This window comes from Pan troglodytes, chromosome 12 (genome assembly GCF_028858775.2).
Source record: "Pan troglodytes isolate AG18354 chromosome 12, NHGRI_mPanTro3-v2.0_pri, whole genome shotgun sequence".
NCBI classification, from domain to species: domain Eukaryota; kingdom Metazoa; phylum Chordata; class Mammalia; order Primates; family Hominidae; genus Pan; species Pan troglodytes.
This window is the reverse complement of record NC_072410.2, coordinates 52648601-52671979: the sequence shown is the minus strand read 5'-3', so window position 1 is coordinate 52671979 and position 23379 is coordinate 52648601. Positions and strand designations below refer to the sequence as shown.

General features: G+C 44.5%; 1 protein-coding gene across 30 annotated transcripts in view; it reads right to left on the bottom strand.

Annotated features, from left to right (window-relative positions):
- Nucleotides 1–23379, bottom strand: part of ASPRV1 (aspartic peptidase retroviral like 1) — a 136227-nt gene that overhangs the window by 109501 nt on the left and 3347 nt on the right. For 15 of the 30 annotated variants that reach the window (XR_010149407.1, XR_010149391.1, XR_010149395.1 and 12 more), the window contains one exon: nucleotides 22893–23042. The gene's annotated coding sequence lies outside the window, so the exon portion shown is untranslated. Of the gene's footprint in view, nucleotides 1–16618; nucleotides 16700–20238; nucleotides 20811–22861; nucleotides 23043–23379 lie in introns of all 30 variants that reach the window. The other 15 variants (XR_010149396.1, XR_010149393.1, XR_010149400.1 and 12 more) reach the window with 4 other exon arrangements.

The following is a 23379-nucleotide window of genomic DNA, read 5'->3' as shown; positions in this document are numbered from 1 at the left end:
GATGAGATAGGAGACAGTGACAGATCATCAGGCATTAGATTCTCATAAGAAGCATGCAACCTAGATCCCTCACTTGCTCAGTTCACAATAGAGTTCCCACTCCTATGAGAATTTAATGCTGCGCTGATCTGACAGGAGGCACAGCTCGGGCAGTAATGCGAGTGATGGTTGTAAAAACACAGATGAAGCTTTGCTCACTCGCCCACCACTCACTCACCTCCTGCTGTGCAACCTGTTCCTAATGAGCCACAGACTAGGGTTGGGGACACCTGTCTTAGAGCCTCTGGGTTGTCAACTGTAAAAGACAGACGCTACCATCTATCTCCTACACAGGTAAAATCACAATATATGGTTGAAAAGCCTGTTAGAAGGCTAGGTGTGGTGGCTAATGCCTGTAATCCCAGCACTTTGAGAGACCGAAGCAGGCGGATCACCTGAGCTCAGGAAATTGCTACCAGCCTGGCCAACATGGTAAAACCCATGTTCACTAAAAATACAAAAATTAGCTGGGTGTGGTGGCGCACATCTGTAATTCCAGCTACTCAGGAGGCTGAGGCATGAGAATTACTTGAACTCAGGAGGCAGAGGTTGCAGTAAGCCAAGATCACACCACCACGCTCCAGCCTGGGCAACAGAGTGAGACTCCATCTCAAAAAAAAAAAAAAAAGCCTATTAAAGAGGACAAAGTGCTGTCTCTGTTGAACCTGCACTGTCTCAGAAGTCAAAGAAATGCTTAAAGAAGTAGTAAAGGACAAGAAGGAATCTGCCAAATTGACATGAGAAAGGGTGTTTCTGGCAAAGGCAACAATACATACAAAGGGCAAGAGTTGGGCATAGTCGCCGGGCACAGTGGCTTACGCCTGTAATCCCAGCACTTTGGGAGGCCGAGGCAGGTGGATCACCTGAGGTCAGGAGTTTGAGACCAGCCTGACCACCACGGTGAAACCCCGTCTCTACTAAAAAAAAATACAAAATTAACCAGGTGTGGTGGCACATGCCTGTAATCCCAGCTACTTGGGAGGCTGAGGCAGAAAAACTGCTTGAACCTGCAAGGCAGAGGCTGCAGTAAGCCGAGATCGCTCCACTGCACTCCCGCCCGGGCAACAAGAGCGAAACTCTGTCTCAATTTAAAAAAGTTGTGCAGACACACAATCCAACAACACAGATACTAACATGAAAATAAAAATGTGGATTAGTCAACAAGTAGTTATTGAGTGCCTCTACATACTAGGCCCTGAAAATACATAACCAGGAACAAGTTCCCTGCCTTCAGAGCTTATAACCCACCAGGAGAGAAAGACAAACAGTTAAGTGGTCTTATGTAAACAAATGGGGTGCTAACAGTTTCTTTATATAGAGCGGCCAGAAAAGCCCTTCAAAAGGAGATAATGCTTACTTGACAATTAAAGGCAAAGGACAGGCCGGGCGCGGTGGCTCATGCCTGTAATCCCAGCACTTTGGGAGGCCGAGGCAGGTGAATCACTTGAGGTCAGGAGTTCAAGACCAGCCTGGCTAACATGGAGAAACCCCGTCTCTATGAAAAATACAAAATTAGCCGGGCATGGTGGCGCACGCCTGTAGTCCCAGCTACTCGAGAAGCTGAGACAGGAGAATCGCTTGAACCTGGGAGGCAGAGGTTGTAGTGAGCTGAGATCATGCCACTGCACTCCAGCCTGGGTGATAGAGTGAGACTGTCTCAAAAAAAACCAAAAAACAAAAAAAAACCTAGGGATAGTTAATTGAGGCATTATGCACAGTAAAGAGTGTTCCAGGCAGAGGCTATACAGCACTGCAAAGGCCTTCAGGCCAGAAACTGCTGGAGAAGGGGTCAACGAACTGTGAGCAGATGAAGGTGCCAGCAGTAGGGAAGAAGGGGCCTGGGATGAGACTTGAGAAACATGCAGGGACCAGATACTGCAGGATCCAAGTAAAGAACTCAAATCTTTTCCCTGCCCCTTTAAGGGTAGAGAAGTGGCAGAGTCCTCTAAGTCAAAATTTCTCTAAATATGGTCTGGAGGACCAGGTGCAGTGGCTCACACCTGTAATCCCAGCACTTTGGGAGGCAAGTGGATCACCTGAGGTCAAGAGTTCAAGACTAGCCTGGCCAACATAGCGAAACCCTGTCTCTACTAAAAATACAAAAATAAAAATAAAAAATTTAGCTGGGTGTGGTGGTGGACGCCTGCATTCCCAGCTACTCTGCAGGCTGAGGCAGGAGAATCTCTTGAACCTGGGAGATGGAGGCTGCAGTAAGCTGAGATCACTCCATTGCACTGCAGCCTGGGCGACAAGAGCAAAACTCTGTCTCAAAAAAAAAAAAAGGAGAAAATAGATATCATAGATATCTTTGGCTGAGCACGGTGGCTCACACCTGTAATCCCAGCACTGTGGGAGGCTGAGGTGGGTGGATTGCCTGAGGTCAGGAGTTCGAGACCAGCCTGGCCAACATAGTGAAACCCCGTCTCTACTAAAAATACAAAAAATTAAAAAAAAAAAAAATTAGCTGGGCATAGTGGCGGGTGCCTGTAATCCCAGCTACTTGGGAGGTTGAGGCAGGAGAACTGCTTGAACCTGGGAGGCAGAGATTGCAGTGAGCCAAGATCGTGCCATTGCACTCCAGCCTGGGCAACAAGAGCGAAACTCCATCTCAAAAAAATACATATATATATGATCTGGAGACCAGATGACTGGTGTCAGAATCACCTGGGAGGCTGATCAAGCTGCAGATTCCTGGTCACCACCCCAAACCTACTCAATTAGAGTATCTAGCAGTTGATACCAGGAAATCTGCATTTTAAACAAGTATCCAGCGCCCCCTCTCTCACCCTCATGGGTAATTCTGATGCACTAAAGCTTCAAAACCATGGCTCTAGGAAGAAGGCTAATGAAGAAAGGCCCTTACTTGAAGCTGGCTGTCAATGTCATAATTAGAGTACTATGTAAAGCCAGAGCCAAGCTGGGCATTAAGTAATCTAGACAGAGCAGTCTGAGCTAAGTGTGATGGTGCACACCTATATCCCGGCAACTTGGGTGGCTGAGGCAGAAGGGTCATTTGAGCTCAAGTTCAGTGCTGTAGTGTGCTATGATCACGCCTGTGAACAGCCACCACACTCCAGCTTGGGCAACATAGCGAGACCTTGTCTCTAGAAAGAGAAGTCTGAATGAATTATGGAATTTGAAGGTCCCAAAGCAGAAAATAGAAGGCAGGACATTACAGCCATGGGACTTAAGAGAACAGAAGGAGCAAGCAAAGACAGTTAGCAGTCTCGGGGAAATCACTAACAGTAGTCATGATCTCCAGCTCTCTTAGGTTGGTTTTCCCAGCATGGCCCTAGGAAGGAAATGCAGGTGCCTCACCTCACAGAGACTAGATAACCAGGCCATAGACTGCCCAGTCTGTGCACATAACCACTCCATCCAATCTTCAAAACAGAACACACCGTTCCTCAGTAAGTACTCTATGTTCATGAATCCCCATCAGCCTGCAAAAGAGCTCTGAGCTACATACAAAAACATTCAGAACACCTCTAAGGGCCAAGGACTAGCGCTACCCCTCAAGACTCTCTACTTGGCACATGAGTGCCCCCTAACGCTGTCAAAATTTAAGAGCCAGGTCAGAAACCTTGATGCCCACTCCTACATACCTTCAGATCCCACCATTCACGCACATCCAGCCAGTCTTCCAGTACTTTTTGCTATGCCTCACTGACAGAGTCCCGTACTATATTCTACAGAATACTCTCTCCCCAAAATTCAGAGAGAAATTCCACAGATTCATGTTGAACAGAGTCCTGAACCCCTAAGGCTGCTGAGGCCAGCTCCTACGCCTGGTTCAGTGGGAGGAGGTAGCCTGAAGAGAGCTCACTCCCTTCACCCTGTCTGAAGGAAGCTCCAGGACTACTGCAGGCTTCTGTACATGCAACTTGTTTCAAAGATAAGGGAGTTGAACCTGACATATTTAAAAGAATGGATAGGCTCTTGGCAGCAGAAATTTAGGTGGGGGAAAAGTTAAGGTAGGATTTCTGGGGATTTCATTTTAAAGTAAAGAGCCCATAAAATACAGAGAAAATAATATACACTCTCACTCAAATCCTTGTATGTCAACTATCTGATCCTTTCTATAATCCAAAAGCTGGTTCCAAACTAAAGAGGTAAGAATGCTAAAAGATGATTTAAGTAATCCCCAAGATTATTTATGACTCTAATCCTGAATTGCTTGCCCTGTTCCTTCTTACACTCTACTCACTATCCAGGTGCTCCAGGTTTATGATTTAAACCTTTTGCTTCCTTCCTTGCTTAGAATTCTACTCCACTGTCAGTTATTCTGCCCTCAGCTACCTGAAGTTAATAATATGCCTACCCAGATTCTCAACCTTTATCCTCAGGACACATGCTCCCTTCATGAGCAAGTGTTTTGTGTCAGGCTCACCCTGGTTTCATGGATATGACTTAATCATTTTAGATGGTTCATCCAGGCAAACAAGGGAATTACCAAAGATGAACGAAATAGGAAGAATGACAATGAACCAAGGGCCAGTGTTTAAAACTCACCCTGACATCCTAAAGCACACCTTCCTAGACCTCAGGTGCTGCCCCCAATACTCTATCCCCCTCCCTAGTGCCCCACCTCAAAGGTCCTTCTAGCCACTGCTGATAAGCTTTGACTAGGAATTCATGGTGAGCACAACATAAGCTTACAGTCTAGTGAAGGACACAGACAACAAAATAATTACAATACATATGATAATTAATGGCAATGCATGCAGAATTGTAGGATCAAGGCTAATCAGGTGAAGTTATATGTATACTAAGCTGTAACTTAGATGATGAATAGGAGATATCCAGGCAGTGGCAGAGCATGGGAGGAAGAGTGTTCTAGGCACAATGAAGAGCACATGCAAAGGCCTTGCAGCAAGAAAGCACATCTAAAGAGATGTCATGAGCTGGAGGATGGGAAGGTCAAGATAGGGGACTGATGCAGATGATGCTGGAGAGGCCAAAAGGGCCTAATAGGACAAAGAAAGTTGTTTTACTATTCACTTCACAAGTATTGTCAATAATGTGTCAGACATTGTCCTAGGTGCTAGGAATACAACAATGAATAAAACAAACAATATCAGCCAGGCACAGTGGCTCACACCTGTAATCCCAGCACTTTGGGAGGCCAAGGCAGGCGGAACGTTTGAGGTCAGGAGCTCAAGACCAGCCTGGTTAACATGGTGAAACCTTGTTCCTACTAAAAATACAAAACTTAAGCCAGGCATGGTGGCATGTGCCTCTAATCCCAGCTACCGAGGAGGCTGAGGCACAAGAATCGCTTGAACCCGGGAGACAGACATTGCAGTAAGCCGAGATCGAACCACTGCACTCCAGCCTGGGCAACAGAGCCAGACTCCATCTCAAAACAAAAAACAAAAAACAAAAAAAAGGCCAGGTGCGGTGGGTGGCTCATGCCTGTAATCCCAGCACTTTGCGAGGTTGAGGCAGGTGGATCATGAGGTCAGGAGATCGAGATCATCCTGGCTAACACGGTGAAACCCCGTCTCTACTAAAAGTACAAAAAATTAGCGCCTATAGTCCCAGCTACTCAGGAGGCTGAGGCAGGAGAATGGCATGAACCCAGGAGGCGGAGCTTGCAATGAGCCGAGATGGCGCTACTACACTCCAGCCTGGGTAACAGTGCAAGACACCATCTCAAAAAAAAAAAAAAAAAAAAAAAAAGACAATATTCCTGTTCTCTTTTAATTGGAGAAGACTATAAACAAATATGTAAATAAACCAGAAAATTATAATATATTGATAAGTGCAATCACAGAATTAAAATCAGGTGATGTAATAAAAGCATATGGGTAGATACTTTAGAATCATTAGATAGTCAAGGGAAGACCTGTCTGAAGAGATAGCATTTAAAAGCAGGGGCAGGGTGCAGTGGCACAGAGACCAGCTGTGAGACCTCGTTTCTACAAAAAATTTTTTTAAAAATTAGCCAGGTGTGGTGGTGCATGCCTTTAGTCCCAGCTACTGGGGATGCTGAGGCAGGAAGATCCCTTGAGCCCAGAGCGGTACAGTGAGTTATGATCACACCACTACACTACAGCCTGGGTGACAGAACGAGGCTTTTGACTCAAAAAAAAAAAAAAAAAAAAGAAAGAAAAAGAAAAGGAAGGAAGGAAAGAAAAGAAAAATCAGGTATCTCAATAAAATGAAGTCATTAAAAGCTCAATGGAGGCTGGGTGCAGTGGCTCACGCCTGTACTCTCAGAATTTCAGGAGGCTGAGGTGGGCAGATCACTTGAGGCCAGGAGGTCGAGACCAGCCTAACCAACATGGTGAAACCCCATCTCTACTAAAAATAACAAAAATTAGCTGGGCATGGTGGTGCACACCCATAATCCCAGCACTTTGGGAGGCCGAGGCAGGACAATCGCTTGAAACTGGGAGGCAGAGGCTGCATGAGCCGAAATCATGCTACTGCACTCAAGCCCAGGAGACAGAGATCTGTCTCCAAAACACAAAGCAGTTCAATGGAAACATCACTAACATCTAACATCATTTTTTTTTTTGAGATGGAGTTTCGCTCTTGTTGCCCAGGCTGGAGTACAATGGCGCAATCTCAGCTCACTGCAACCTCCACCTCCCAGGTTCAAGTGATTCTCCTACCTCAGCCTCCCGAGTAGCTGGGATTACAGGTGCCTGCCACCACGCCCAGCTAATTTTTGTATTTTTAGTAGAGATGGGGTTTCACCATGTTGGCCAGGCTGGTCTCGAACTCCTGACCTCAGATGATCCACCTGCCTTGGCCTCCCTCCTAAAGTGCTGGGATTACAGGCATGAGCCACTGCGGCGCCTGGCCTCACTGACATCTTTTTAAGCAGGAGAATTATCATTTAAGCAATCATTCTTACATTTTACTTTTTTTTTTTGAGACAAGGTCTCGCTCTGTCACCAAGGCTGGAGTGCAGTGGCATCATTACAGTTCGTTGCAGCTTCAACCTCCCAAGCTCAAATGATCCTCCCACTTCAGCCTCCCAAGTATCTGGGACCACAGATGTTCACCAGCACCACACTTGGCTAATTTGTTATTTTTTGTAGAGACATGGTCTCACTATGTTGCCTTGAACTCCTGGGCTCAAGCGATCCTCCCACCTCGGCCTCCCAAATTGCTGGGATTACAGGCATGCGCCACCACGCCTGGCCCATTCTTCCATTTTATGAAGATCACTCTGGCTGCAGTGTGGAGACTGGAATGGAGGTAGGGGTGAATAAAATTAAGACTGGAAGCAGTGATGATAATGGATTATATAAACTAAGATGATGATAATAACAACTAAGATTCACATAGCAATTAGTAGGTACCAATCTATTATTCTAAGCATCTTATATATATTAATTCACTTAATCCTCAGAAGTACTCTTTTATAAATTTAAAAACTAACGTACAGGGTAGTAGCAATGGAGAGGGAAAATGATTAGATTCAAGAAATATTGAGGAGGTAGGGAGGACAAGTCCTAGTGACTGGTTGTCAGACGTGGGAAGGGAAGGAAGGAATGATTAATCATTACTGGGTTTGGGGCTTTAGCCGCTGCATACTGTCTATAATGTATATGATTGGGCACTGGAGAAGGAGCAAGTGAGAAAAAGCAGGGGGCTGCAAGACATCCCAGTGGGGTTGTAAGCAATTGGATAATCTGGTCTAGAGATCTGGGCTGGAGATTTGGGAATCATCCACGTGTAGATGGTAACTGAAGCTGCCAAAGAGGTTGAGATCACCCAAAAACTGGAAATACCTTAATGTCTTGATAGAAAAACAGCCAAATAAAATACAGCATATCCATTCTATGAAATACTATCCAGCACCAAGAAGAATGAGATACGCCTGGTTTGTACTAACATGGAATACTGTCAAAGCATGTTATTAAATCATAGAAGAAAATACCAGAATGATACATAAGATGTTATACCACTTGTATAGAGAATTAAATAAAACAAAAAATAATACTTTAAATTTTTTCTGGGTTCATACATGTGTAAATAAACACACAGGAAGAAGTATGGCAGGTACATTCCAAACCACCAATACATTACCTCTAGTGAATACAGAAATAACTGAAATGGGAAGACAGGAATAGCCAAAATATGATCTACAATGTTTTAGTATTTTAAAAATATCATTTATTATATTCTCTGTAAATTAAATAATTTTTCAAAAAGAATGGGCAGGAGGAGAAGCTTACAAAGGTCATCTTTTGCTTCAGATACTAAATTCTCTCTGTCCTTCCCATCCTCCACTGGCCTTGAGGTTCACATATTCTGGCTTCTCATCTGTCTACCTCTGAAATATTAACACCAAGCCCCCTAAGTCCACACTCTATATTCCAAATCCTTGGCTCCAGGCAAGCCCTGGTCACCAATCTCTGAGCCTGGGCTATAGCCCCAGGAAGAGAGATCAGACACCAAAATCTCAACACACACAGGGGAAATGGGTATAGATGCCAGCTTCAAGGACAGTGATCAAGTGGCCTTGCTGGCCTCCTGGCCAGCAGAAATTTCAAAGAGCAAAAGGTATCTGAAAGTATCTGGCCATTTGGAGGCAGCTCTGGAGTGCTGAGGAATGGGGCTGAAGTACAGTCAGGCAAAGTCAGGGGTGAAGTGGTAAGGAGTGGGTTGAAGAAAGAGCTAGTTTCACTTGTAAAGATTCCAAGTGAAGTGCTGCAATCTTATGGAAACCAGGTTTACAGAAAAAGGAGGCGGCAAGCTGCATTCTGTGAGTCTGGCTGGAGAACGGGGGTTTCTAGGGGTATCTAGAGGAGTCACTTCCAAAGCACCAATTCCAAAAGGCACATTATGTAAAGGTTTAGTAGCTAGAGCAGCAGCAGGAAGCTAGAGATGTGAATAGAAAGGAGGTAAGGAAGATCTACAAATGAGGAAAGATGAAGGCAAGTTAAAGCCTTTCCTTCAGCCAGGCACAGTGGCTCACGCCTGTAATCCCAACACTTTGGGAGGCCAAGGCGGGCGGATCACCTGACTCAGGTCAGGAGTTCGAGACCAGCCTGACCAACATGGAGAAAACGCGTCTCTACTAAAAAAAAAAAAATAACAAAATTAGCCAGTCGTGGTGGCACATGCCTATAATCCCAGCTACTCAGGAGGTTGAGGCAGGAGAATCACTTGAACCCAGGAGGCGGAGGTTGCAGTGAGCAGAGATTGTGCCATTGCACTCCAGCCTGGGCAACAAGAGCAAAACTCTTGTCTCAAAAAAAAAAAAAAAAAAAAAAAAAAGCCTTTCCTTCGTCAGTAAACCAAAGGCAGAGATCATGGGCAGCTTTCCTGTGATTGTACCCTTAAGTTTCAACTTTCTATAGATGAAAGACAATATATTTGGTCATGTTTTCCTGGTTACCCAAAAAATGACACAGCCCAGGCCTTACCCAACAGCTGATTCACCATCAATTAATCTGTATCACAGCCTGCTGAGCCTCACACCTCACACAGTCACACACTAGACAGCTCTAGGGGAAAAAAACAACCCAAGGTGAGCTGTCAAAGTCCTCTTTGTAACCTGACCTCGCCCTCTGGGGTAGGTTTCATTTCAAAACTGAAAGGGACTGAAGGGCTGGGGAAATCCGAAGATCAACAGAGCCAGGAACAAGTGGTTCCCACAGAAGCGTCCCAGGTTGGAACTCAAAACAGAAACCAGACCACTGATAAGACATGGTTTATGATGTCTGTCTCCAAGCCTTCAGATGCCATTTATATGTTTTTGATATTTACAATAGGGCATGACCACATTTATCCAACTCCTGACTACTAAAAATCTAATTCTCCAAGTGCTCAAGCAACTTCCTGGTTTTACTACATTTTAGAGCTTCGGGGGTAGCTCCAATAACTGGGATACCAGGGAACTTGCGAATTCTTTAGCCCTTCAAATGGGCCACAAATAATGAATTTTATCTCTTCTTCCTTCTTCATCTCCCCACAAAGGCTTGGCAAAATTCCTGTCTCACTAAAAAGTTTCTAAGTTGTTCATAATGGCCCTCTCAATGGAGCAATATTCAATACACAAAAGTCTAGTTCATCAAAGCATTGCACTCCAGCCTGGGTGACAGAGTGAGACTCCGTATCAAAAAAAAAAAAAGGAAATGTCCCAGGCAATTAACATTTAACTGTAACAAAGCCAGGAAAGACAAACTATATAAAAAACATGTTTCCCCTCCCCAACAAAAACCTTTTAATGAGTTTGGACCAGATGACTTCGAATGGCCTTTCCAAGTATAAACAGAAACTGCCCTGTACACCACAGTCCCTGGCAGTCTGGGTTTGTGAGTTGTTCATCACCTAGTGGCCTGATGAAGTAAATGCAGTTTGTCAAGTGCCCGGATAAACTTCCAGCCATTTTGTGAGCTCTGATGGCGTATGCAGCAGGGCAGCAGCCTGACCTCCTAATGATTACAAGAGTAGGAGACTGCAAACCCTCCAAACTCATAGACAGTTGTAAAGACTTAGCTCACCATCAATTCATTCTTCAAGGAGGAAAGGAAAGCATACTCACCATGTAACTAAATAATCCTAAGTGAAGCACAGATTTGTCAGGCTGCATTTACAAAGTAGGGAGAAGTAGAAATTGTTTCTGTGCAGAATGATCTGAACTGAAAGCAAGTTTAGGTATTAGGATAAACTACAAATATGTCTTACACATAGGAAGACTGTCTTCAAAGGTTCATGAGTTGGCACGTGGAAGATGTATTATATTTATTCTATATAGTTCCGGGGTACTGGTCTAAAATTAGGCCGGGCACAGTGCCTCACGCCTGTAATCCCGGCACTTTGGGAGGCTGAGGTGGGAGGATCACCTGAGGTCAGGAGTTCCAGACCAGCTTGGCCAACATGGTGAAACCCCATCTCTACTGAAAATATAAAAATTAGCCAGGCGTAGTGGCACACACCTGTAATCCCAGCTACTCAGGAGGCCAAGGCAGAAGAATCACTTGAACCCAGGAGGTGGAGGTTGCAGTGAGCCGATATCGTGCCACTGCACTCCAGCCTGGGTGACAGAGTGGGACTCCGTCTCAAATATAAATAAATAAAAACAAAAATTAAATTAAATTAATGAGAAGTCTCAATTAGATTTCAATTCAAAAGAAGAAATAATTTTCAGCAGGGCGCAGTGGCTCATGCCTGTAATCCCAGCACTTTGGGAGGCCAAGGCAGGAGGACTGATTGAGGTCAGGAGTCCAAGACCAACCCAGGCAACATAGCGAGACCCAGTCTCTACAAAAATTTTTCTTTCTTTTTTTTTTTATGAGAAAGAGTCTCGCTCTATTGCCCAGGCTGGAGTGCAGTGGCACGATCTCAGCTCACTGCTACCTCTGCCTCCTGGGTTCAAGCAATTCTCATGCCTCAGCCTCCCGAGTAGGTAGGATCACAGATGTGAACCACCATGCCCAGCTAACTTTTGTATTTTTAGTAGAGATGGGGTTTCGCCACATTGGCCAGTCTGGTCTCAAACTCCTGGCCTCAAGTGATCCACCCACCTCGGCCTCCCAAAGTGCTGGGATTACAGGTGTGAGCCACTGCACCCAGCCTCTACAGAAAATTTTTAGAATTAGCCTGGTGTGGTGGCACACAGTAGTCCCAGCTACTCAGAAGACTGAGGCAGGGGGATCACTTGAGCCAGGAGTTCAAGGCTACAGTAAGCTATGATCACACCACTGCACTCTAGCCTGGGTGACAGAGCAAGACCCTATCTCTTAAAAATAAAAAAAGGCCAGGTGGCCGGGCGCGGTGGCTCACGCCTGTAATCTCAGCACTTTGGGAGGCCGAGGCGGGAGGATCACTTGAGGTCAGGAGTTTGAGACCAGCCTAGCCAACATGATGAAACCTGTCTCTACTAAAAATAAAAAAATTAGCCAGGCATGATGGTGAGCGCCTGTACTCCCAGCTACTGGGGAGGCTGAGGCAGGAGAATCACTTGAACTCAGGAGGCAGAGGTTGCAGTAAGCCAATATTGTGCCACTGCACTCTGTCCTGGGCGACAGAGCAAGATTTCGTCTCAAAAATAAAATGAAATAAAATAAAATAGAAACAAAAAATAATAATTTTTTGCAGGGCATGGTGGCTCATGCCTGTAATCCCAGCACTTCAGGAGGTCAAGGCAGAAGGATCACTTGACCCCAGGAATTCGAGACCAGTCTGAATAATATAGTGAAACCTTGTCTCTATAAAAAACTAAAAAAAAAAAAAAAAAAAAAAAAAACAGCCGGGCATGGTGGCATGTGCCTGTAGTCCCAGCTACTTGGACAAGGGAGAAGCTGAGGGGGAGGATCGCTTGTGCCAGGGAGCTTGAGGCTGCAGTGAGCTGTAATCCAACACTGCACTCCAGCCTGTGTGACAGAGCAAGACCCTGTCTCAAAAAATGATGATTATATTTCTACCGATGAGAGCTTTTCAACAACAATGTCCTAAGAACTGATGAGCTCCCCTATTAATGGAGGTATTCAAAGAGAACTTGAAAGATCATTTGTCAGGAGAATGATAGAAAACATTCCTGTAATTGGATGGCAGGCTGGAGACAAGGAGACCGCATAAAATTACTTCAAAGGCTCTTTTCAGCTCCAAGAGTTTTTATTCTAAATAAAAACAAAACAAACAAAAACCACTAATAAATAACTAAGAAGTCCCTCTTCTATTTTTTTAAAGATCCAACCAGGCAGTACAACTTAGTAGCTAAAAGTATGGGTTTGATACTACTTTCTCTTGAGTAAATCTGGACAAATTACTTAACTCTACTTGCCTCTGTTTAGAATAAGAGTACCTATTTTGTAAGATTACTGTGAAGATTAAATGATACTTCATTTAATCTTTAACGATACTTAACGATACTTTGTTAAGTATTTAAAACAGTGTCTGACACATGAATGTGTTTAAAACTAGCAGCTTAACAAGGAAAGAAAAAGGAAAGGTGGAGATGGGAGAAAGGCAAGGAATGAAACCTAAATGTGCGGCTTGTTTTCATTATGTGTACCCAAGCCTCAACCAAAGCATTCCTGGCTGTTGCTGGCCAGAGGCTGGGTTCCCTTGGCAACCAGCCTCAAAAAAGAACCTAGATCTACCTTCTTCAGGGAGACGGCTCATCCCTTGCCCTAGAATCTGGCATCTTCCCTGCACAAGGCACTCTCTCTAAGAACTCACAGCCGGGTGCGGTGACTCACACCTGTAATCCCAGCACTTTGGGAGGCCGAAATGGGCAGATCACGAGGTCAGGAGATGGAGACCATCCTGGCTAACACGGTGAAATCCCATCTCTACTAAAAATACAAAAAAATTAGCCGGGCATGGTGGCGGGGGCCTGTAGTCCCAGCTACTCGGGAGGGTGAGGCAGGAGAATGGCGTGAACCCAGGAGGCGGAGCTTGCAGTGAGCCGAGATCTCGCCACTGCGCTCCTGCCCGGGCAATGGAGCAAAACTTCATCTCAAAAAAAAAAAAAAAAGAAATCACAAATACCATTGCCCCAAACTCAAGGAGCTAAGCAGGTGTTAAGCAGGTGTTACTCTTACTTCCTTTGATCAATTACAGAACATCAGAGTTCAAAGAGATTTCAGAGGCCGTCTAGAGCAACCGCTTTTTTTTTTTTTGGAGACAGAGTCTTGCTCTGTCGCCCAGGCTGGAGTGCAGTGGCACAATCTTGGCTCACTGCAACCTCTGCCTCCTGGGTTCACGCAATTCTCCTGCCTCAGCCTCCCGAGTAGCTGGGACTACAGGCACACGCCACCACACCTGGCCTTTTTTTGTATTTTTAGTAGAGACAGAGTTTCACCATATTGGCCAGGCTCCTGACCTCGTAATCTGCCCACCTCGACCTCCCAAAGTACTGGGATTACAGGCATGAGCCACCGCGCCTGGCCCCAACCCCTTTGTTTAATTAATAAGGACCATAAAACTAAAAAAAGTGAAGTCCTAAATATGGCAAGTTGGTGGCAGGGTCAAGTCAAGATCACAGTCCTCTTTATTCCTAGTCCAGTGGTCAAAATCTTCCCATTTTTCATATGAGAAAAACAGAGCTGGCCCTACTACTCTTATACCACACAGTCCATACTACCTACTTAACAGAGGTAAGAAAAGACTACAAGCAGTAGAGTGCAGAGGTTAAGAGCATGAACTCGGGGCCAGGCGCAGTGGCTCACGCCTATAATCCCAGCACTTTGGGAAGCCGAGGCAGGTGGATCACGAGGTCAAGAAATCGAGCATCCTGGCCAACATGGTGAAACCCTGTCTCTACTAAAAAATAGAAAAATTAGCTGGGCATGCTGGCATGCGCCTGTAGTCCCAGCTACATGGGAGGCTGAGGCAGGAGAATCGCTTGAACCCAGGAGATGGAGGTGGTTGCAGTGAGCCAAGATTGCGCCCCTGCACTCCAGCCTGGCCACAGAGCAAGATAACATCTCTTTTTTTTTTTTGAAACGGAGTCTCGCTCTGTCGCCCAGGCTGGAGTGCAGTGGCGCGATCTCGGCTCACTGAAATCTCCGCCTCCCGGGTTCACGCCATTCTCCTGCCTCAGCCTCCCGAGTAGCTGGGACTACAGGCGCCTGCCACTATGCCCAGCTGATTTTTTTTGTATTTTTAGTAGAGACGCGGTTTCACCGTGTTAGCCAGAATGGTCAGAGCAAGACAACATCTCAAAAAAAAAAAAGCAAGCATGAACTCAGGATGGACTGCCTTATTTAAATCCCTGCTCTACTACTTATTAACTGTGCAACTTGAAGCAAGTTTTCTAACCTCTCTTCAACTCTATAAAACGGGGATAAGAGTCACCATGAGGTTATTTTTAAGGATTAAATGAGATAATCCATGTAGAGTACATAGCATGTAGAAAATTCTCACTGTGTGGCCGGGCACAGTGGCTCACGCCTGTAATCCCAGCACTTAGGGAGGCTGAGGCAGGCAGATCACCTGAGGCTGGGAGTTCAAGACCAGCCTGAGGAACATTGAGAAACCCTGTCTCTACTAAAAATACAAAATTAGCCGGGCTTGGTGTCACATGCCCGTAATCCCAGCTACTACTTGGGAGGCTGAGGCAGGAGAATTGCCTGAACCCGGGAGGTGGAGGTTGCGGTGAGGTGAGATCACGCCATTGCATTCCAGCCTGGGCAACAAGAGCAAAACTCCGTCTCAAAGAAAAAAAAAAAAAAGAAAATTCTCAATGTGTATGCTGTTCTGCTTCTCATCATTACCAGTCATGTGAAAAAATAAACAAGCATAATAACAAGAGAGGCCGGACAAGCTCTCACTTATGGTCCAAAAAGCACTGAGACATAGGTGTTTGTTTAGCTCCATTTCCTGGTCCAGGGAACACCCAATCCCTCAGCAGGAGAAGAATATAACTAACCTATCATTCATGTCTTTGGATCTAGGGAAGAATCAATTCAGAGAATAATCAAGGCACATGCTACACTGATAAGATGCTTAAGATCACAATGAAGGTTAGGTAAGTCAGAACTCAAGCCTGACCTTTACCCCTACACTCAAGTTTGACAAGATGCAGTTTTTGCCCAGTCTTCCTCTCAACCTACTAAGGTGATGCAGCGTAATGGTTAGCAAAAGCTCTGGAGTTTGACTGCCTGGGTGCAAACTAGTTCCGTCATTTATATGCTGTGTGACTTACGCAAATTACTTTATTTACCTTATTTCTCTAAGCCTTTGTTTATCCATCTTTTAAATGAGAATAACAACTATTTTAATTTTTATGATAATAGCTGACATTTGGTAAGCACTTTCTATGTGCCAAGCACTATGCTAAGCACTTTACATAGCTGATGGCATTTACCCGTCACCACCATCTTAGGAGGCAGGTATTATCATTATCCTCATTGTACAAATACAGATGTTTCTTGACTTATGATGAGGTTACATCTCGAATACCGTAAGTCAAAAACATATTTGATACACTTAGCCTACCAAACATCATAGCTTAGCCTAGACTATCTTAAATATGCTCAGAACACTTACATTAGCCTCTAGCTTGGCAACATCATCTAATACAATGCCTATTATAAACTTGAATATCTCATGGAATTTATTAAACACAGTACAGTGCGCAGTATTGGTTGTTTGCCTTCATGACTGCATGGCTGAGTGGGAGCTGCAGCTTGTTGCTGCAGCCCAGCATCATGAGAACGTGTCAGTAGGCCAGGAAAATATCAAAATTAAGAATTTCAAGTGCAGTTTCTAATTAACATATATGGCTTTTGCATCATCGTAAAGTTGAAAATTTTAAGTCAAACCACTGTAAGTCAGGGACTATCTGTACAAATGAGGCACAGTTTTCTTGTTCAAGGCCACACAGTCAGTTACCGGCAAAACTTAGGTGTCAAAGCAGGAGGTCCGACCCCAGAGTCTATGCTCCTCACTCCTACTACACTTGCTCTACTTCTCATAGTACCGGAATCATATGGTTGTCAGAAGATGGCAACAACATAAAGTTCTTAGCACAGTGCCCGGTTCATCAAAGCTGGCCATTACTATTATTTTTGTTATCATCATTATCAATCCCTTTAAGCCTCTCCCAAAGATTACTATCTCCTAAGTTCCAATTTCATCTAAAAGGAAAGGGTTGTTTTCTTACCTAGCTACCACCTCACTGAGTAGCTGGGAGTGGGGTTGCAGTCTTTTTATTTCATTTCCTTCATGTAATACAGGATAAGTACTTGGGTGGAGAAAAAGGGAAATATTTATTGGAAACATGTTACTCTATAAAAAGCAATATTCTAAAGTCCTTGTTTTTAAAAATAAAACCTTTATTACCCTCATTAGGAAAAAAAACCATACACATATTATAAAACTTTTTTTTTTCAAAATAAAGCAGAGATACATAGTATTTACTTTAAACAGAAACTGTCAGCCAGGCACAGTGGCTCACACCTGTAATCCCAGCACTTTGGGAGGCCGAGGTGGGCAGATCACCCAATGTCAGGAGTTCGAGACCAGCCTGGCCAACATGGTGAAACCCCGCCTCTACTATAAACACAAAATATTATCTGGGCATGGTGGCGTCCGCCTGCTGTCCCAGCTACACAGGAGGCTGAGGCAGGAGAATCACTTGAATACGGGAGGCAGAGGTTGCAGTGAGCTGAGACGACGCCATTGCACGCCAGCCTGGACAACAAGAGCGAAACTCTGTCTCAAAAAAAATAAAATAAAAATTAAATAAATTAGCCGGGCATGGTGGCTCACACCTATAATCCCAGCACTCTGGGAGGCGGAGGTGGGGTGGATCATGAGGTCAGGAGTTTGAGACCAGCCTGACCAACATGATGAAACCCCGTCTCTACTAAAAATACAAAAATTAGCCAGGCGTGGTGGCACACGCCTGTAATCCCAGCTACTCAGGAGGCTGAGGCAGGAGACCTGGGAGGCGGAAGTTGCACTGTGCCGAGATCGCGCCACTGCACTCCAGCCTGGGCGACAGAGCAAGACTCTGTCTCAAAAAAAAAAAAAATAATTAAATAAATTTATTAATTCAGCTCCTATGTTACAGGCACTGTTCTAGCAGTTGGGCTATAGCAATGAGCAAAACAAAGTCCTAACCATCATGAAATTTACATTCTAGTGGGTGGTGACATGTAATAAACTATGGTAGAGAGTCCCTAAAACACAATGCCTGGCACCAGCAGACAGCACTCAATAAATACTTGCTAAATAATGAACAATGAATGAATAAACAATATGTCAAATAGCAAGTGCTATGCAGAAAAAACAGGGAAGGGGAGCAGAGAAAGCAGAAGGCAGAGAGATAGCTTTTATTTTAAACAAGGCAGTTAAGGTATATTTCACTGATTAAGTGACAGTTGAGCAGAAACCTGAAGGAGATAAGGGAGAAGGCCATACTAACATCTGGAAAAATGATGTTCCTGGCAGAAAAAGCAACTACAAAGGCCCCAAGGCCTGGCATGCTGGAGCAACTGCAAAGGAGACCAGTGTGGCTACAGCACAAGGGGAAGTGGTAGGAAATGAAGTCAGAGCAGCTGGGAGAGAGTGGTGTGAATCCTACATGGTCTTATAGACCATGGTAGGGACACTACCTTTTAATCCAGGTGGGATTTTAATCTGGGCACCCAGGTGACAGTTTTCAGCAAAGCAGTGACTTGATCTGATATATACTTAAAAGGATTATTCTGGTCACTGTTAAAATTAGATTGAGGGGGCAAAGAGCAAAAGGAGGAAGACCACTTAGAAAGCTATTCCAGTAGCAGCAGGGCAGGTGGTGGGAAGTGTTTAAATACTGGATATATTTTAAGGTGAAGTTGACAGGACCTGCTGGTGGACTGGATGAAGAGAATGAAAAAACAGATTTAAGGGAGACTCTCTATATATTCAATACACAGATGGATAGCAACTCTGAAATGGGGAGGACCTTCCAGAGATGCAGATTTGAGAGGAGATGTTCTGAAGTTTTTTAATAAGTTCAACAGACTATTAGACACCCAAGTGGAGATATCCAGTGAATAGTTGGATATAAGTCTTGAGTTCAGGGAAAGACATTCAAGCTAATAATGTAAACTCATGAATTGTCAGGGAATAACGGCATTTAAAGTCTTGATCGAATCCAGCCTCAGCAACATAGTGAGACCCTGTCTCTACAAAAAAAAATAATAAATTAGCCAGGCATGGTGGTGGGTACCTGTAGTACTAGCTACTGAGGAGGGGAGGGAGGATTTCTTGAGACCAGGAATTCAAGGCTACAGTCAACTATTATCATGCCACTGCAGTCCGGCCTGGACAACAGAGTGAGAATCTGTCTCTAAAAAATAAAGTCTTGAAAGAGAGCACCTAGGAAAAGAGTGTAGACAGAGAAGGGATCCAAGGACTGCTCTGAGTACTCCACCAATGGAGAGTGAGGAGATGAAGAATAAGAAAAAAAAAAATTGAGAAGGAGGAACCAGTGAGGCAGGAACAGCATCAAGGGAGTGACATCCTGGAAGACAAGTGAAGCTAGGGTGCAACAGAGTATCAAATGCTACTGAGATATCAAGAATAAAAATGGGTGAGAAATGACCACTGACTCTACATACATTTTCTAAACCTGTTCTTTCCTATTCCACGCATAACACTTTTCTTCTCTTTTAATCCATATAAAAATCCCAGTACTATCCAATGAACACACAGAAGGTTTCTATTTAATTCAGCTATATCCGTGTCTCAGAAATACAAAAAGCAAAAATCAATGCTCTTAATCGGGACACAACAAATATTACACAGTGAATAATGTTGAACAAATGCTTTGTCTGGTTGAAGTAACTGTCTCTCTGAAACAAAATCCGTTAAGTCTTGCTTGTGCTTAGTAAGTGGGATCAGAGAAACGAGTTATTTAAATGTATTTTTTTTGTTCTGCATAAAGTAGCAATCATTCTTGAACTCCTTTCTCTCCCCTCTAACTCAAACCTCCTAACCAGCTTAACAAAGACCCTAAATTTCCATACATACCCCTCCTCAAAAAGCAAAACATGGTAAGATTCAAAAGTTAGAGAGAAAGGAGTAGGCTGTGCCCTGCCCCTTCTGTTTTTTTTTTTTTTTGAGACAGTTTCACTCTTGTTGCCTGGGCTGAAGTGCAATGGCACGATCTTGGGTCACTGCAACCTCCGCCTCCCAGGTTCAAGCAATTCTCCTACCTCAGCCACCCAAGTAGCTGGGATTATAGGCATGTGCCACCACACTCAGCTAATTTTTGTATTTTTAGTAGAGACGGGGTTTCACCACGTTGGCCAGGATGGTCTCGAACTCCTGACCTCAGGTGATCTGCCCGCCTCAGCCGCCCAAAGTGCTGGGATTACAGGCGTGAGCCACTGTGCCCGGCCACCCCTTCTTTCTTTTATGGGACAGACAGTTATCAATCATTTGCTAACTCAAAGGTCAGGTTTAATTTACATTTTCTCCTTAGAATCTCTGGACAGGAAGTATAATTTCTGATGTCTTCACCTTAAAAGAGAATTATTGCTATAAAATAAAGCCTTTAACTTTCTGTGCTCTAGCAAGTATAGTCAAATCTCAATAATATACACTAGTGAAGTAGCAAAACAACAGTCACCGAAAACTGGATAATGTAAACATCCTTCATTCATATCTTTCTGAAATGACTACAACTTCTCAATTGACTGTGCTTTCTTTGACTTCAGGCCTTTGCTTCCTCTGCCTGGAATACCCTTCCCTGTCCTCCACTTTGCAGTCTGCTAGTTTGAAACTCCTTACCTCAACCTGCCCAGCAGCTGGACTAACTGTTTTGGTAGACACAGGGTCTCCCTATGTTGCCCGGGCTGGTCTTGAATTCGTAGGCTCCAACAATCCTCCTGCCTCGGCGCCAAAGCACAGGGATTACAGGTGTGAGCCACCACACCCAGCTATACCAACCCCAACACATTTCTTACATTTCTCAGAGAACCAAGAAGTGATCTCCTAACAGCAGTGCAGGGTCACCAGCATATGAGGTCAAATTGTTACTATCTACAATATGGGTAAGATACATTGCTTGGAAGTGCCTGTTTCTGGCTTCTGGCTGGAGGCTCACTTCCCAGCATGGCATTTATTTATGAGAAATAAAGCTCTCCTTTCCAAATAAAAAAATTTTCCATCCTGGCTAACACAGTGAAACCCCATCTCTACTAAAAATACTGAAAAATTAGCCAGGCATGGTGGAACACGCCTGTAGTGCCAGCTACTCGGGTGGCTGAGGCAGGAGAATCACTTGAACCCGGGAAGCAGAGGTTGCAGTGAGCCGAGATTGCGCCACTGCACTCCATCCTGGTGACACAGCAAGACTCCATCTTAAAAAAAAAAAAAAAAAAAAATTTTTCAACAGATATATTTCCAACTGTAGTAACCTAGAAAGTAACAAGGGAAAGGCTCTCTCAATTTACTCTTTATTTTTTATTTTCTTTTTTTAGATAGGGTCTCACTCTGTTGTCCGGACTGAAGTGCAGTGACGCGATCATGGCTCAATACAGCCTCAGACTCCTGCGCTCAAGTGTTTCTCCCATCTCAGCCTTGCAAGTAGCTGGGACTACAGGTGCACACCACCACACCCAGTTAATGTTTTTATTTTTTTGTAGAGACAGGGTCTCACCATGTTGCCCAGACAGGTCTCCAACACCTGGACTCAAGTGATCCTCCTGCCTCAGCCTCCCAAAATGCTGGGATTACAGGTGTGAACCACCGTGCCCAGACTACTATTACTTTAAATAAAAGAGAAATACAAAGATAAATCTTAAGAGAGAAAAAGAAACCACTTAAAAAAAAAAAAAAAGCTACGTTAGTAGGGCAATTTTTTATTTTTATTTTTTGAGACAGAGTCTCACTCTGTCGCCCAGGCTGGAGTACAGTGGCACCATCTCAGCTCACTGCAACCTCTGCCTCCCAGGTTCACATTCACATGCCTCAGCCTCCCGAGTAGCTGGGATTACAGGCACGCACCATCACGCCCAGCTAATTTGTGTGTGTGTGTGTTATTTTTAGTAGAGACACAGTTTTGCCATGTTGGTCAGGCTGGTCTCGAACTCCTGACCTCAGATGGTCTACCCGCCTCACCACCTCATCCACAGTACTTGGCCAGTACGGCAACTTTAAATAGCTATAGGCCAGGCATGGTGACTCACACCAGAAATCCCAGGACTTTGGGAGGCTGAGGCAGAAGAATCACTTGAGGTCAGGAATTCAAAACCAACCTGAGCAACACAGCAAGACCTCATCTCTACTAAAAATAAAAACAAAAAAATTAGGCCGGGTGCGGTGGCTCACACCTATAATCCCAGAACTTTGGGAGGCCGGGGCAGGCAGATCACCTGAGGTCAGGAGTTCAAGGCCAGCCTGACCAACATGGAGAAACTCCATCTCTACTAAAAATACACAATCAGCCGGGTGTGGCGGCACATGCCTGTAATCCCAGCTACTCAAGAGGCTGAGGCAGGACAATCGCTTGAACCTGGGAGGCAGTGGTTGTGGTGAGCCAGGATCGCGCCACTGCACTCCATCTTGGGCAACAAGAGCGAAACTCTGTCTCAAAAATAAATACATAAATTAATTTAATTTAAAAATCAGCCGGCATGGTGGGCAAAAATCAGCCGGCATGGTGGGCACACACCTGTAGTCCCAGTTACTGAGGAGGCTGAGGTGGGAGGATTGCTTGAGCCTGGGGGATAGAGGTGGCAGTGAGCTACGATGGAGCCACTACACTCCAGCATGGGTGACAGAGCAAGACCTTCTCTCAAAAAATAAATAAAAATTAAAAATAAAAAAATTAAATAACCATAGTATGCTTGCTGAACCAGGTAGGTTAGAGAAAATAAATGTGGTCCCTGCCCCCAGAGAACATAAGAGTCTTATTGAGGAATCCTTCCCACCCCTTCCAAACCCATAAATGTAAACATCAGGGAAAAGAGGGAAGAGATTTTCTAAAACAAGAGTTAGGAACTTAAGGTAAATGCATTGGCTGTTTGGGGACAGAAAAATAGTAACTGGCTAGAAAGCCTTTTGAGTTTAAGGTAAAGCTATCCCACACATCAAAGTCCACATCACAAGCATCAGAAGCCATGGAAAGGTGTAATCCATAACTAAGAGTCAAGAGGTTCAGCTCAAATTCTAACAGGCTGTGTAACGTTGGGCAAGTCACTTCACTCCTCTAAACCAAAAATGGCTCTTCTGTAAAACGGGCATAAGACCCTACTGGCAAAGTTGTCTGTGATGATTAAACAAGTAACGTGAAAGCACTTTGAAAGGTTTTACGTGACATACCAACTTAACATAAGCAGCAGCAACAATCATTCCTCTGTATGTAGCATAAATCCTGTGGTTCAACTTCCAAAGTCTAAACCTGACTCACCTTCTTAGCCTTGTTAAACCCCTCAACCAACCTGTGGTCACTGAGAGGAGACGAGTCATGTGTGAGGCTCCAGGCAGGGGTGGGGCAGTGACTACTCAGTCAGTTGCTCCATGTCTCAGTGGTTTCATCTATAAAATGGGTGGTGTGGAATTCACTCAGGTATCCACAAGATAATGCAGGTCTGAGGAAGGGAGTGGAGATTTTACCAAAAGTGCAGAAAACATTTACATAAACCTCCCGCCCCCCCAAAGAAAAATAACCAAAGTCATCAAATATCATCAGTCCCTGGACATAAGTAGAAGGACCCTTAGAGATCATTTAATCTCTTGCTTTATAAAAGGGAGAACTGAAACCCTGACAGATGAGTTGTAGAAGTCTCAGAGCTAGACAGGGGCAGAGCTAGGACTAGGGCCCAGAGCCTCAGATTCCAAGGTCCAATGACCTCTTTGCCAGACCACAGCATCACCCAAGGTGTCTGTATGACATGTTACCAACCCCAAGGCACATTACAATTTAAC